This window comes from Lagopus muta, chromosome 7, assembly GCF_023343835.1.
Source record: "Lagopus muta isolate bLagMut1 chromosome 7, bLagMut1 primary, whole genome shotgun sequence".
Taxonomy (NCBI): Eukaryota; Metazoa; Chordata; class Aves; order Galliformes; family Phasianidae; genus Lagopus; species Lagopus muta.
Window position 1 is genome coordinate 15,294,677 of NC_064439.1, and position 14,518 is coordinate 15,309,194.

The window sequence follows — 14,518 nt, forward strand, 5'->3', positions numbered from 1 at the left end:
CTCTCCTTTTTGCAGAAAGTGAGGAATGATGGACAATGTTTTGCAGCGCTTTTTGCAAATACAACCGAGGAAAGTGTTTTTCTGACACAGTAGTGTAGCAAAGGGAAGAAAAGAATATTTTCTTAATAGCCACTGTGGAAAACAGCCCTGAATAAATTCAAGGCACCACTGAGACTGAGGAAATATAAAATCCATGAGAAATTGCTATAAGCAGGGCTTCCATGTTACTTCTCCACACTTGTGGAGAAAGCTAAAATGGAACGTCAGAAGGCCCAGCCTGACCTTCTGTAGGTCAGCGTTACACCTGGATTGAAACCAGTGTATATACATACACACACATCAAACACAAGTATATACACATCAAACTGTGGAACTAAAACCAAACTATATAATATAGAGATCAGGTATTATGCAGCATGTATAATAATGTCTTCTCTTTAAAGGCTAGTGGGCCTTTGGCTTTGATGAGCTAACACATTTCAGAGGGTGTGTATCTGATTCATGATTAAAGCTTATGTATTTCCAGCACCAGAAGAAATTAAACCAACTTGCTGATCCTGTAAGTAGTCTGGTGTTAGAAAGAACAGTTGTTTCTTTTTACATGGTAAACTCAATAATCACAGGTAGAGGGGAACTAACCCACATCAAAAACCAGAACTGGTTTTCCTAAATGAAATTTTGTAATGTGAAAGAAGTGCTTTAAAGTAACTAATGAAGCCTAGATATTGCATCATAATTTGTCCTATTAGTGTTGGTATCTTCACTTTAAAATCCACATTACGTATATTTTTCAGACAGCCAACATAGAGCAAAAGAGAGACAAAAAAAGAAGGACATATTTTCAGCTGCATCATTTTCTTATGTAAACTGCAGATCACAGTGTATACATGCAACTTATGCATCTGCATTTGTCCAGTGGTTTAAAGAAGACTATCTACTTTGATTTTCATGAAACTCGTTACCTAACATGTCAACTACACTCAATAATTGATGCTAAATGTCAGTGACATACCAGCAGAAAGGAATTTTTTCCGCATGAATATGGTATGAGTGGAATGTGTCGGGAATAATGTCACTGCCCACAACACGAAGCCCATTACTCCAGAGCATGTCTTCTGATGAATACTGAAAGCAGTGTAGGGCAATACAAGGGCCCAGTCTCCTCATTTTCTGTATACTCTGTATAGGTATGCTCTTCAGGGCATTTGGGTTTTGTTTTAGTGTTCTAATAGCACAACAATTTCCAAAAAATCATGTATTAACATGTAAGGAGGGTACACAGCTCCAAGAAAGACTTGGAGGTAGATCCTATGTGGCTCCAAAATATTTATAAGGAGACATTTCCACGTATCCATGAATCTGGGACCCCAGTTTTGCTCACCTTCTCCCTCTGGCCCATGCAGCCTACCTCCCATCTCAAACCAACTCCAAAAACAACTCCACCACCTTCACACTCCATATCTCCAAGGCTCCAAATCAGGAACATATCCTTCTGGTGCAATTCAGGCTTATCATCACCTTCCCACACCAAGGATGAGTAGGGAATCACCAGAAAAGTCAGGCATCACATCTTGCATTGGATGGATACAGCTTTACCTATTAGAACACATCTGGCTCCAGTTTGCCCTTCAGACTGGTCTTGCCAGGAAACCTCGAATATTTTCAGAGGAAGGCCTCTGTCTGCTGTCCCATTCTCATCCACTCCAGGCACTCACTCTTCACAAAGATTCTCCAAAGGGCTACGCCACTACATTACCTGCTCTAGCTTTTTGTCAGTGCAGGCCACTTCCACTCTCTTGTGAAGGAAAAGGTAGAGAGGAGGAAGAAGAAAGCTTACTACTGAATACCAGAAGTTGGTATACACTCTGTAACACATTTAATCTAGTAAGAAGTCTGTCGTAGATGACAAATTTTCTCAGAGGTATGGAGTTGTGATTGCAGTAATAGTTAATGACTTATATCAAGGTTTTCAAAGGCAATTGGTGATTTCGCATGTTCTTTTTTGATACCCATGGTACATGCTGTACATGGAGAAGAAAAGCACAGCTTCTGAAAAATTGAGCTGACACAAAACAAGTATTTCCCAAAATCATTTTTTAACTTTTTTTTTTGCCTGGCTTTCATAGTCCTCACAGGCACCCTGAATACATGAGAATAAAAGCTGAAACTGTGCCTTTTCGTAGCCAGGGTGTATCACAGCCATGTCAGTATTCATGTTTGGAGCAGCAGAATCAGGTCAGTGAAATATGAGCAATTGCAAGCTGAACTGGCTAGCCAGGCTGCTGATTTCTTATCCTCTCAGAGTACTTCCAGCAAGAGGAAAGGGGCCATCTTCCCCAGATCGCTGCCTCCTTGGTAATCTGTCCTGGCAGCTAAAACCTACCCCTCCAGCACTCCCGTGTTTCGAATCCAAGTAAAAGCTTTGGCAGCTGTAAACCTATCATGGGCTTGTTTTAAATGATGAGAGGAAGCAGGCTGACAGTGAGCTGATTAGAAAGCTCTTGGAGCCCTCCCGGCTGAGTGGGAGAAAAGGACAATGTCTTCATGTGCTGCCAGGGTGGGGAAAGCGGGATGCCTGCAGCTCAGCTTGCTGTGCTGGGCAAGCATGTCAGGATATGGGAACAGATCAATTTGAGGACACTGAGCTGCCTCTTCCTGACAGCACGCTTGAAGATAGCGCGGGAGGAAATCATGCAACACCATGGCAAGAACAAAATGAGTCTGAAGAGATGACTGCAAGCTGTTTCCTGGCCCAAGCCTTATCTGGAGTCCCAGAAAATAACCCTTTCTGTTTCCAATAAATCACCCTGTTGATCAGGGTGAAATATTTGATTGAATTTCTACCACTTAGTGCTGGGTAGGAGGACATGCTTTTCATGAGAAAGACCAAAGATATTTCTCACTGCACTTTGACACACAGAATTTGAGAGATTAAAGAGCCTGAAGAAACCTCCAGGAGCTTGTGGGTTAAGCAAGTGGTATGTTAGAGCACTGAAGAAGATGAAGACACTGAGCAGGGATGGGAAAGACAAGTTAAAAAGATGGACTCATGTTATGTAGAGGTTATTGAATGTACAAAGCAACAAACATTAAAAATAATTCAGCCAAAAAATTAAAGTAAATATGGGAGGAAATTACTTCATCACAACCCACACTGCGTTATCAGTATGAAAGCACTGCGAGTTGCTTTTCTTTCCAACATGGCAGCTGATAGCTGACCTAAACAAAAGAGAAGCGGGACAGCAGGGGACAGGAGGAGGCTCGGGGAGGGGATGAGCAGAAGATGCTCTGGAGCAGAACTTTAAGGCAATGCCATGGCTACTGGCATGGGCAGCCCAACCTGGACAACCATGCATCTTGGTTCATGCTGATAATTTCTTACTGTTGCATTCTCATTTTCATTACTGTTTCCACTTGGCTTTAACAATGCAGTGAAATTTGTGTGAGAGCATACCACATTACATCTCTACTTGTCTCAAAGAACCCCCCCTAGGAGATCCTCAGATTTACAAGTTGCAGCTCTACTCTGCCTCTGCTAGAAAATGACCTCCATGAAGCAATCAGCTTTTTGCTGGTCCCTTGAGTAGTTAACACTGCAGTTCATTTCTGCTATCTTCATAAAGAAAAAAAACAAAGAAAAGGAAGAAAAAAAGCTGCTCCTTTTCAACTACAAAAGTGTGAGGCAAAACCCAGTTCAACCATATGGTAGTGTCCATAAAACTAGCCATCTTAGTTGTAAGTCTGGTTTGGGGTTGGGATTTTTTTTTCCTAGGTAATGAAATAACCAGGAGAAATAGTCATAAAATCTTTCATTGAGTTTCCTGGGGTCTTCAGAACTACTGGGAGGACTATGGGAGAAATACCACGTGTGGTGGCTGTGGTTGGATCAGCCCTGTTTTATCTGTAATGGTGGAACTTGGCCTCAAGTAGAGGCTGAAGCAGTGCCAGAGTTGCACAATACCAGTGCAGTGGTTCAGCATCCTAACTCTCTTCTTGACTTCCTCCCCTTAGACCCTGCTCACCTCAGCATTTTCCATACCTATTTTCTCTTTCTTGTTGTCCTATACCTGCTGAGGTTTGCATCAGATAGAGAAAGCTGTTTCCATACTGGCAAGGGAAGGGAAGGATTAGGGCTAGGTGCCTGGGCCACCTGCCCCATGCTTGGTCATGCAGACAGCTTGGTCACCACCAGGCACTGGTTGTATTGGCCAGGATGAAAGGAGACATCACTGGCCCCTTTTGCAAAGCATCACCAAGATGGTGAACAAGGAGAGAGGATGGCCCTGGGAGGGATGCACCTTGTTGTGAAGTGCCTCCTTCCCAGTCAGATGCAGGTCTTGATGGACCTTCAGGGACATCGGCAGGCACAGCTACTCCCTGGGACACAGCAACACAGCTGTGCCTTGCAGCAATGATGTGCTTTCTTCTTCCTTCTCCTAATCTGTCTCTTGCCACATCTCAGCCTCATGATACCAACAGAGAAATCTTATCACAGTTCTGTTAAAGAACAGCTCTATATTAATCAGGGATCCTGGAAAAAGTCAAAAAGAGGGAGAAGAATTTGTCAGTGCAGACAGACACATTTTTGTGGAGGCAGATAACCAGTTTTCCACAAAGAATCTAGAGCTTTTGCTGCCTTCCAAAATAGCCTACATACCTCCAGATGGCTTCCCAAAAAAGCACCAGAGGTTCTTTGATCAGGGTGCACATCCTTATGAAAAGGGGAGGGTAAAATTGCAGAGATTGGGCAATGCTTGACAGAAGTTCCCACAGTGCCTCTGACCCTGGCCAGCTCTCGAGGTCCTGTGCCAGAGATCACAGACTGAGTTTGAGCAGTCATGGGCTGAAACGGCAGAACAGGGCTGTCCAGGTCAAACCAGCTGCTTAGCTCTGCTTGCCTTTTGTGATGGGTGGCGGAGTTTGGTGAAAATTAGGATGATAAGAAAGAAGAACAACAACAAAAAAAGAGTAATGAGACATTTCATATTCAGAAACATCAGCCTCCTCAGTACATATCATCAGATTCAAAAAGTTGCCTAGAATTTCCAAGTTAAAGAGTTTCACTGGAACTTGCTGTATCCCCAACCTTCCAGCCAACACACCTCGCACAGCTTTTGCACTCTACAATCTATTCTTTTTGCTGATGCTAGAACAGAATTCCAGGCCTGGAGAGGATGGAACTTGCCCAAATGATAAGAGCTTAAATAACATTAAAAATAAGCAAATGTTCAGATAGATATTCTTTGTTTCTGTTTCTGACAGAAATTCCTCCGTGTAGGAAGAATTTCAGACTGCAACCAAGGACTCCAATCTTTTCTCATTCCTGTCTTCTCATTGAATCCATGCATGTGAAGCATTCACCTAAAGACTTTTTCTCCCAGGAGACCAAACTTATCCCAAAAAACCACGGAATCAAAGGGATTGATTCCCCTCCCTCTTGTATTGCTAGCTTCTGCCAGAACTCCAGTCATGTTAATGGCTCTCTGTGGACATACATGAGCAAAAGTAAATGAAACTATCAACTATCAAACTATCCTAGATTTAAGAAAGCAAAAGAGTTTTTCTCTGCATTGGGTTCTGCTATTATCTAAAACACTGGAGTCATTCTGGAAAAAAGAAATCAGCTATTGAGAATCTCAGCTGAGGCCTGAATAAATACTTTGAGTCTGACATGAAAGGAGGGCATACAAACTGAGAAATCTTTAGCTGCAAAAGCAGTGGTTTTGCTTTCCTTCATCAGACCACCTCTCAGAAAGGGATGTGTGCCAAAATGCTGACATTGGCTATTTGGAAACAAAAGAAGAGTGCTGCAAATGGAACCAGTAGGCAGCAGACAGTGCTCAGTAGACTTTATTGTCTATTAACTAGGAGCCAGAAGAATTAAATGTATAAATAGAAGCAATAACCTGGTGATGGCAATATCAAAAGGCTGGAAACTGTCCTGGGTTGTTTGAGAAAGTTTCCCTGGAGGTGGAATGGTAATCTCTCCTGAGCAAACAATTGTGGCAAACACAGGACTTCCTGGCTGGGGCTCTGAAGAAAGCCCTGCCACCAAAATCTCAGTAGCTCTCCTTCTGCCATGGGCACAGCCCGGAGTTTACTATGTAGTTTGCTGGCAGCTTAGGTGAATACCACAGAGAAGAAAAATCTCTGGATTCTAAGAAAGCAGACATAGTTGCAGAAAGGACAAATAATTGTTAACCTCTTTGCTTGAAGGAGGGAAAGAACCAGTTAAGGGGCTGGGGGCTGTAGTGGAGAGCAAGAAAAAAACTGCTTCAGATTTTTCCCCTGGACTAATTCTATGCATGAAGAATGGAAGTCCTGGGGCCAGAGGCACATCAGGTGGAGAGGAGACAGACACAAAAGCTGCCATACTTACTGTGAGGTGCATCTCAACACTATTTTTCCCAATATTCTTAGCATATACATCTAGCCACAGACAAAAGGAAGTAATTCATTCAGCAGCTTCGGTGGTGACAATTACTTCCAGCTTTATTCCGGTTTGCATGCCAAGCACATGCATGATGCGAACTCCACAGTAACAGCCCTCTACATAAAACAGTTAGTTGTGTTGTTTTGGGACCCAAAACTAAACCTGGAGATGAAAAGACCATCAACAAAGCCACAATGTTGAGACTTCTGAAATAGGAAACATCTATCTGCAAGGAGGCCCTGCCTGCCCAACATGAGCGAGACATGGAGAGACTAATGGCCCAGTTCTCCACAAAGGTCTTGGGGCAAGAATCACATCCCTGGACTTGATATTCGTTCTTCCTTAATATACATGCATGGCTGTGTGTGTAGCACTGTACGTACTCGACCTGAACTACACAAGCAGAAAGACTGATCAAGAAGTTGTTATTCTAGTGGGCCATTCACATCCTGTCACTCAGTATGAGAAGATAGTTTTGTGTTGGGCTATGGTGTAATATCGGAGATGGAGGGAGATGGGGCTTCCAGGTAGGCTGCAAAGAAATATGATCAGCAATTAATGGGTCTTCAGTTTACTGTAGGCAGCAGGAGCAATGGTTCAGCTGAAATCCACGTGATTTGGAAAGCCCTCAGCTGAAACCGGGGCTTCTCAGGGGTCTGAAGAACAAGAAAGTGAGAAAAATCATGCCAAATAAAGTAACAATATGATGTTATTGATAATAACATATGATATTATAAAGAATATGATAAAGAACAGCGAGGGGGAAGCTTGAGCAGAAGGAAATGTGCAAGTTTTATTTTTGGCTGTATGTTTCACTGCAGAAAGCAAACACTACATAATGGGTGCACTAGTGCTCCAAAAACCACATCTCAGAGATACTATTAGCTCAGGACTTTCACAGCATATATAAGCTCAAAAAGACAAATATATACTTTGTGTAATCATGGTCCGAGTAAAGACTGCAGAGACCATTACCACACCAAAAGGATAACCCTGCCAACCACAGTCTGGTAGGTTATACAAAACTGCATTCTAGAAAGTCAATTAGGCTCCACAGAGCTCTCGAAATGACAGAAATGACAGGAAAGCAAAAGCATTTCTGAGCTGGAGGGGCAAATCCTGTCCAGCTGGTCAAGGAACGCAGTGTGAACTGTGCATAATTATCTGAGGACAGAAACATAAAGAACAAGAAAATAATGCTTTTTAAAGCCAGTAATTGTTTCCTATGGTTTCACGAAGCTGTGCTGAATAAAATGCATTTGTTATATTATGACAGTGGGTCACAGAAACCATAGCAAGGGAGGGAAATGTAGGAAGATTATATGTTATGAGAAGATTTAGCTACAGTAAAGATGAACATAAAAAGCAAAACTGAATAGAAATCTAGAATTTCTAAATTACCCTTGGCCCAGAAGTTTGCCTTACCACTGTAATAGTATAATTATAAAGCTGGCATAAAACAGGACATGTATCTAGTTACTAATTTCTTACTAGCAAGAGCAGCAAAACAGTTTCTGCCAGTAGCAGCTCTCTTGACAAAAACCTTGTGTCTTCTGCATGATGTGACCTATAGGGAAAACTGTTTTTAATCAGGCAAATCTATAAATGGTATGCAGTTGTGGTTGCTCCTCTCAGATGTCAAAAGGAACAGAGGAGAAAGTGGGGGAAGGGGGGGGGGGGTGGATCTTCACTGTAATTTCTGATGTAACACTTCACTTTCTCTGAAATGCACAGTGGGATCTGTGGATTTAGGAGGTGGTCTCTGTCATGCAGGCCAGCAATGGCAGCGATGTCACCAGCAGGCCAAGTGGAAAAAAATAAATAGAAGAACAAATCTTTCTATCATCACTGTCCTAGCCCCAGCGCCCCAGTGAAGTTTTGATTGCAAATGCACTTTTTTCTTTTTTTTCGTGGCTGCTGTTCTGAACTCAGTCCCTCTAATCTCTATTTTCCAGCACATACTTAAGCCCAAGCACATGAGCTACACCACTAACTGGAGTCAATGGCACAGCTCCCTCACCAAGATGTTAAGCATGTGTTCTCACTGGGTCTGTCCAAAGAGCTTGGACAGAAAACAATCCCAAATTGTTTTCTCTCTGTGAATGTGGTAGGATTCCATGAAAACCAGCAGTCAATGGAATGGTGTCACTAAATTAACATTTAAGTGTCTTAAACCATATAGCACTCTGTGCGCAGTTAAGTGTTGTATGAAGTTTTCTTCTCTATCATTTTTATCAGTGAAAAAACTTGTCTCCAAAAAAGGAAAGGAAAGGAAAGGAAAGGAAAGGAAAGGAAAGGAAAGGAAAGGAAAGGAAAGGAAAGGAAAGGAAAGGAAAGGAAAGGAAAGGAAAGGAAAGGAAAGGAAAGGAAAGGAAAAAGAAAAAAGAAAAAAGAAAAAAGAAAAAAGAAAAAAGAAAAAAGAAAAAAGAAAAAAGAAAAAAAAAAGAAAAAAGAAAAAAGAAAAAAGAAAAAAGAAAAAAGAAAAAAGAAAAAAGAAAAAAGAAAAAAGAAAAAAGAAAAAAGAAAAAAAGAAAAAAAGAAAAAAAGAAAAATAGACATTTGGCCATAAATTTCTGCTTCCCACAGAGATGTTTGAGCTCTTGACAAAAATCTGAACCCCTGAAAAACTAATAATTTAGCTGCACTGAAAAGTATACAGATTATGGTTATACCAGCTTCTAATTTGCTGATGAAAAGGCAAAACTTTGTGCAGAACCAAATCCCAGTCATTCAGCTATTGAGCTGAACATGTTTCCTCAGGCAACACATGACAATCAGACTTGTATTAGGAATGCACAGTCCCTCTCACATCAAATAACCCAGTTTTAACCACAGATTTGCAAACCTCTGATCTATGCTAAGTATTTAAAATGTTTCTTATTTATGTGTGTATATGTGTATCGTGTATACATATTTCCCCATTATTCTGTCAGTCTGATTTGGGTATGTCAAAGGTCCTCCATGATGCCCAAGAGCTGCCATGGTGCACAAGCATTTATGCCATGACACAGAGCAGGTTTGAAGGTCAGGACAGGCCGTGTGAGGATGCAGCTCACGTGACAACCAGTTCATTATGATTGATTGTTGTGCTGCAAAATATTATGAAACCTCACCATTAACTCTATATCTCTGCACCATATCTGCAAGCAGTGGTGAAAGCCATCAGGAGCAGCCAAGAGGGGCGCGGGTGCAGGCAGCACTTGTCCCTCTCAGCCTTTCCAAATGGCTTTCTGAGTAATGTCACAACATTGCTGGAAGGTTGAAAAGGGTCACTGAGGCTGACAAATAATGATTTTCAAGAGTAAACAAAGCCCACAAATTGAAGAAACGCATTTGTTCTTTAAAAGTCCACGTGCATCTCCATGACCACAACATAAAGGAGTTCATTAAGTTGTGCTTAACCAGATGTGGTCGATTGCCAGGTTCATGGACAGAGGTGATCCACAACTACCTGTGGCAGACATGCATCCATAAAATAATGAGCATAGCTCAATAGACATCAGAGAGAGGAATTTGCTTCCATGTCACATGATGTGGGACATGATGACATGATAAACCCAGCCATAAGACCACACACATGTGACATGTTGCACATACATATTCTCACCATATGACAAGTGCACTGTAATATGAACAAGGGCATCTGGTTTTGGTAACACAATAAATACAGCTGTTTGCATGACCAAAAAGAGGAGCAAAAAGGAAATAACACTCTGGCATAATTCTCCAGTAATTCCAAAATAGCCCATCTTGGCTGTTTCTCTCAAAACTGCCCCATCATAGAAAAGTAGGTAACCCCACAGCAATTCCTGCACTGGAACAGAAACAGCAAATCAAGAGCGTTTCCCTTCCGCAGCATCAGTCCCTTAGTTTGTACTGTAATTCTGTCACAAAACCCTGCCTTGCATCTACTGAGCAGCAACCTAATTCCTGAGCAGTCCCACTGCGAGTTGCTCTCCACCATCAGACTGGAGGAAGGAGTGGAACTAACCAAAGTATAAGAAAAATTGTTAAAAAAGCAGCAGAATCTAATCCTTAATAGAGATCCCTCAGATAGCATTTGCTTTATCTCATGAGCTCAGTTTTTCAGATGGTATAAAATGGTGTCTTCTCACTCCTGCATTTGTTTGCCCGGTGATGTCATCCACATTATCACAAAGACCAGGCTGGGAGTCTTCAAAGAAAAAGGCTTGTTTAAACAAAAAGAGATCTCTCCTTGTCTGATTCTTTCAGATAATGACTGACGGTTTTGCTTTGTGCTTAAAGTGGAACTTCTAATCAGGGGACATATGTATATATTTTAAGTAAAAACAAATTCCAAACAGTCTATTCCAAGAAGTCCTCTATTCATTTATTAACAAAAGAAACTTTTCACTTTTACTCAAACCTAGCAGAGAGTCATTTATTTTCTGTGTACCAGTAAAACCAATCAGATGAAAAATATTTTCTGCCAGAGCTTGAAAGTAAATTCGGTTCTCCAAGAAAAGCTTGTTTCCACAACTTTTGTAAGTTGCATTCAGCCTTCCCTCTCCAATTATTATAGACATAAATTACAAGGTGAGCTAAAATATTTAGTCCTTTTTTTAGAGCAAAATGCCGGTCTTAGTCCTGCTGCTGAAGAATAAATTGTATCATTATAGCCTTCTTCTGGGTCTTGTTATTCTGACTTTTTGACTCTTGCTAGCTGCAGTCTATACAATGCACAACTGTATTTGTTCACAAGGAATGCTTTGGTTCCTTTTGACTTTTTCCTTTCCACTTCCTAATGGTTTACATGTAGAAGCAGAGCTTTTGAAAAATTACCTAACACATACTATGTTTAATGAGTACATTTAAACATACTTTAGCTACAAATCTTATCAGCTGATTACTTAACCTTTGTGGATAGGCTAAATATTTTCTTCAACGCTTAAATAAATATGATACATGGTTCCCGTGGAAAGCCTAATGACAAGGAAGTTGTTTTTAAACTTAAGTCAAGAGTTTTCATTTATTTTATCAGTAGTTTTTTTCCAAGTGATCAAAGAAAACAGCTTGCATGGCTAAATTGCTAAAAGATAAATTAAGTACTAACGTTTTAATTCTGGTGTACTTTATTTGGGGGACAGGAGCTGCATGACATCTGGAAGGGCAATCAAGAACTTGCCATATACTGCGAAGAACATGGTATGAGGTGTTAAGTCAAAATCCTGACTTCTCTCAAGGTGGATTTAAAGAATGAAAATCAAGATGTGTGTATTTCTTTCACAGATTTCAGTAACAATGAGACATGTACATAAAATCCCTGGTGGTTGTCCTGGTTCCCCTTAATGCCTTAAGAAATGAGTGGGCAACTGCTCTATCACAGGGTGATGCAAGAGGCACACTTGTGCAGGTGGTCACATCTCAGACAGGGGATGGAGCACTCTGAGTGGTCTCAGATGGAGCACTCTTTCAGAACATAAATTTTTCCTAATATTCAACCTGAACCTCCCCTGGCACCACTTAAGCCTATTACCTTTCATCCTAAATGAGAGTTTGGATACCACTGCACATGCCCACGTAGTGCTATATGCAATAGCAGAAGAGAAGTGGCCCAGGGCTGGGCTAGGTGGTCACAGCAGGAGGCTCTTTTAGGGAACAGATCTTTTAATGAAGGTTCCCAGCCCTGCTCTCTGTTGCAGCTTCCTCTGGAGCTGTGACTATCAGTATGCAACAAGCAAACACCTCCTAATGGGGGCCCAGCAAAGTGATGGCTGCTGCTGGAGGATTGTGGCCATGTGCTGTAAGGAGCACATCACTGAAGCTATTTCTGTCAAACTGTGGAAACAACAGGCCTATGAAACCAGGAACCATGTGTAACTGAGAACAAAACAGAGCATCAAAGAGCTCTCTGGAAAGGGCTCTACTTCCCTTTCTCAAACAGGCTCCTATCATATCCATGTCACAGACATGATTTTCTTCTCAAAAGCAGGACCCAGAGCAGACACAGAAATGAGCCAGTGCTGCAGGAAGCATGCAGAGGAGAGTTCTGGCTTTATTCTGGGTCAGAATGAAACAGAATGTGAAAAAACACTGACGTCATGAGTGAAAGAAGTTGAATAGGTCAAGAAGCAGAGATGTGAGCTTAAGGAAATGGCAAGGCACACAAGAGATAAGAGAGTCTGTACAAATAAATAAGCACACAGAAATGAGCTGAGAGTACTGTGAACAAAGCCTTACTCCAGAGCTGTGGTTCGCAACCCCTTTTCACCCTGAAAGCCCCTGAAAGGTTTCAGAGGACGGGTGGACCCTTGTAGAAACTGCATATACAGGCAGCCCTGTATTAATACCTGTAGGTTTGCTTTCTTTTGTTGCCTTCTGCAGATTGTGCAGAAGTGGCCTGCAGACCTCTGTATGCTCTCCCATGTGTGCAGATTCTTGGCTGGAAGGAGCCCATCTTTCATAATTAAAAATTAAAAGAAGCAAAACAGCAAAAAGGGAAACAAAAAGTATGAGTGAGCCTGGTTTAGTGCACCTCTCACACTCCAGAGAAGAGAAAACAGGGGAAACCAAAGCAGTATAGGTTTAGTTGTTACTGATAGCTCATGTCACTTCAGTTCAGAAGCTGAAAATTAATAACTGTAGTTATTAATAGTTTTAATTATCCAGAGTGTAAACTGCGTTAATCCACGGGCAATCTACTCTTCACTGCTGGAGATAGGCATTAGAGGCATGTAATAATCATGAAAAAGGCTTGTATCTTTTGCACTGTGGTTGCATTAATTTGCAGTGATGTTTGTTAGATCATGTAGTTAGAACCACAATAATTTTTGCATCTTGCATGCCAGGAGCAGATACATAAATTGCACCTGAAGCTGCAATGGTAGTGCATGCAGGCATATCCCAGCAAGCACCAACTCATGTAGTCACTGTGCTTTATCATTACATTACATTGAATATGAGCAGAGGAGCAGGAAGCAGCTTTGCAGCCAACTCATGTTTATTGGCCAACTGGAAGAAGGGGCAGCAGAAAAGTCAGTACCAGCTTCAGAACGCAGCAGCGTCAGGGCTGTGTTTGTGGCCTGCTGGCCCATGTACTTGCCACCACACTGTCCACTCCCTGCATTGGCTGATGGTTGTGTTGCTGACAGTCCAAGGGAAAATGCAGACATAACAGTCTAATTCACACTACCTGAATTAGAAAGTGTAATGAGAACCGATTAGTGGGTTGTATCCTGGGCCTCAGCTTGTTGGTTCTCGCTGTTCACCCACAAGATGGCGGGCCCTTTATGTGCCCCTGGGAAGACAAACAGATGACAGTTATTTGCTTCAAGTTTTAATGTTTTTCTTCAGATTTTAATATGGCTGATGACAGTGAACCTGAAACAGGCTGTAAATACATCACTGCAAATGGAAAGAAGCCACGAGAATGGAAATTACCACTTCTGGCCTGGAAAAAAAAAGTGCTAGAAGGCCAACACCTATTTTGCACCAGACACAGTGACCAGATCAGGCTCAGAGCTGAAAGAAGTGCAAAACGGTACCTCAGGTCCAGTGACAAGTCCTTGCACAGGGACAGCTATTACATGATGTGCAACCTTATCAGCCAGCTGATGCACAGTTGCAAAGCTACAGTCTGGATTTTAAAAGAATGGACCAAGTGAACCAGGAGAGCACTGTCGTAATGCTGCTACCAACAAGTTTCTAGAATGCATTCCCACCGTTTGGAGTTTTTATTTTTGGGTGGTCCTGTGTGGACCCAAAGTTGGACTCAATGATCCCTGTGGGTCCCTTCCAACTTTAGATATTGTATGATTCTATGATTTTTTACCAAAACACACTTAGCAGGTGAGCTATCGAGCTGGAAACAACAAAAAATGTTCTGCAATTTACTTGCAGGCTCAACAGAAGAAACACTTTGTGTTTGCGGTAATCAGCACTGTGGCCTTAGTAATGCCAGGGTGGGACTTGGGCAGTAGTTTTTTGTTTCTACTAATTTGAGACAACCCAGGATGAAAAGCCATCCTCTTAAAGGCTACAAAAAAGGTTGTATGCGCTATAAATGTCTTCCATGCTTCATGGAGTAATGCCTGATTTAGAACTACGCTGAGGGAAGGAAAGACA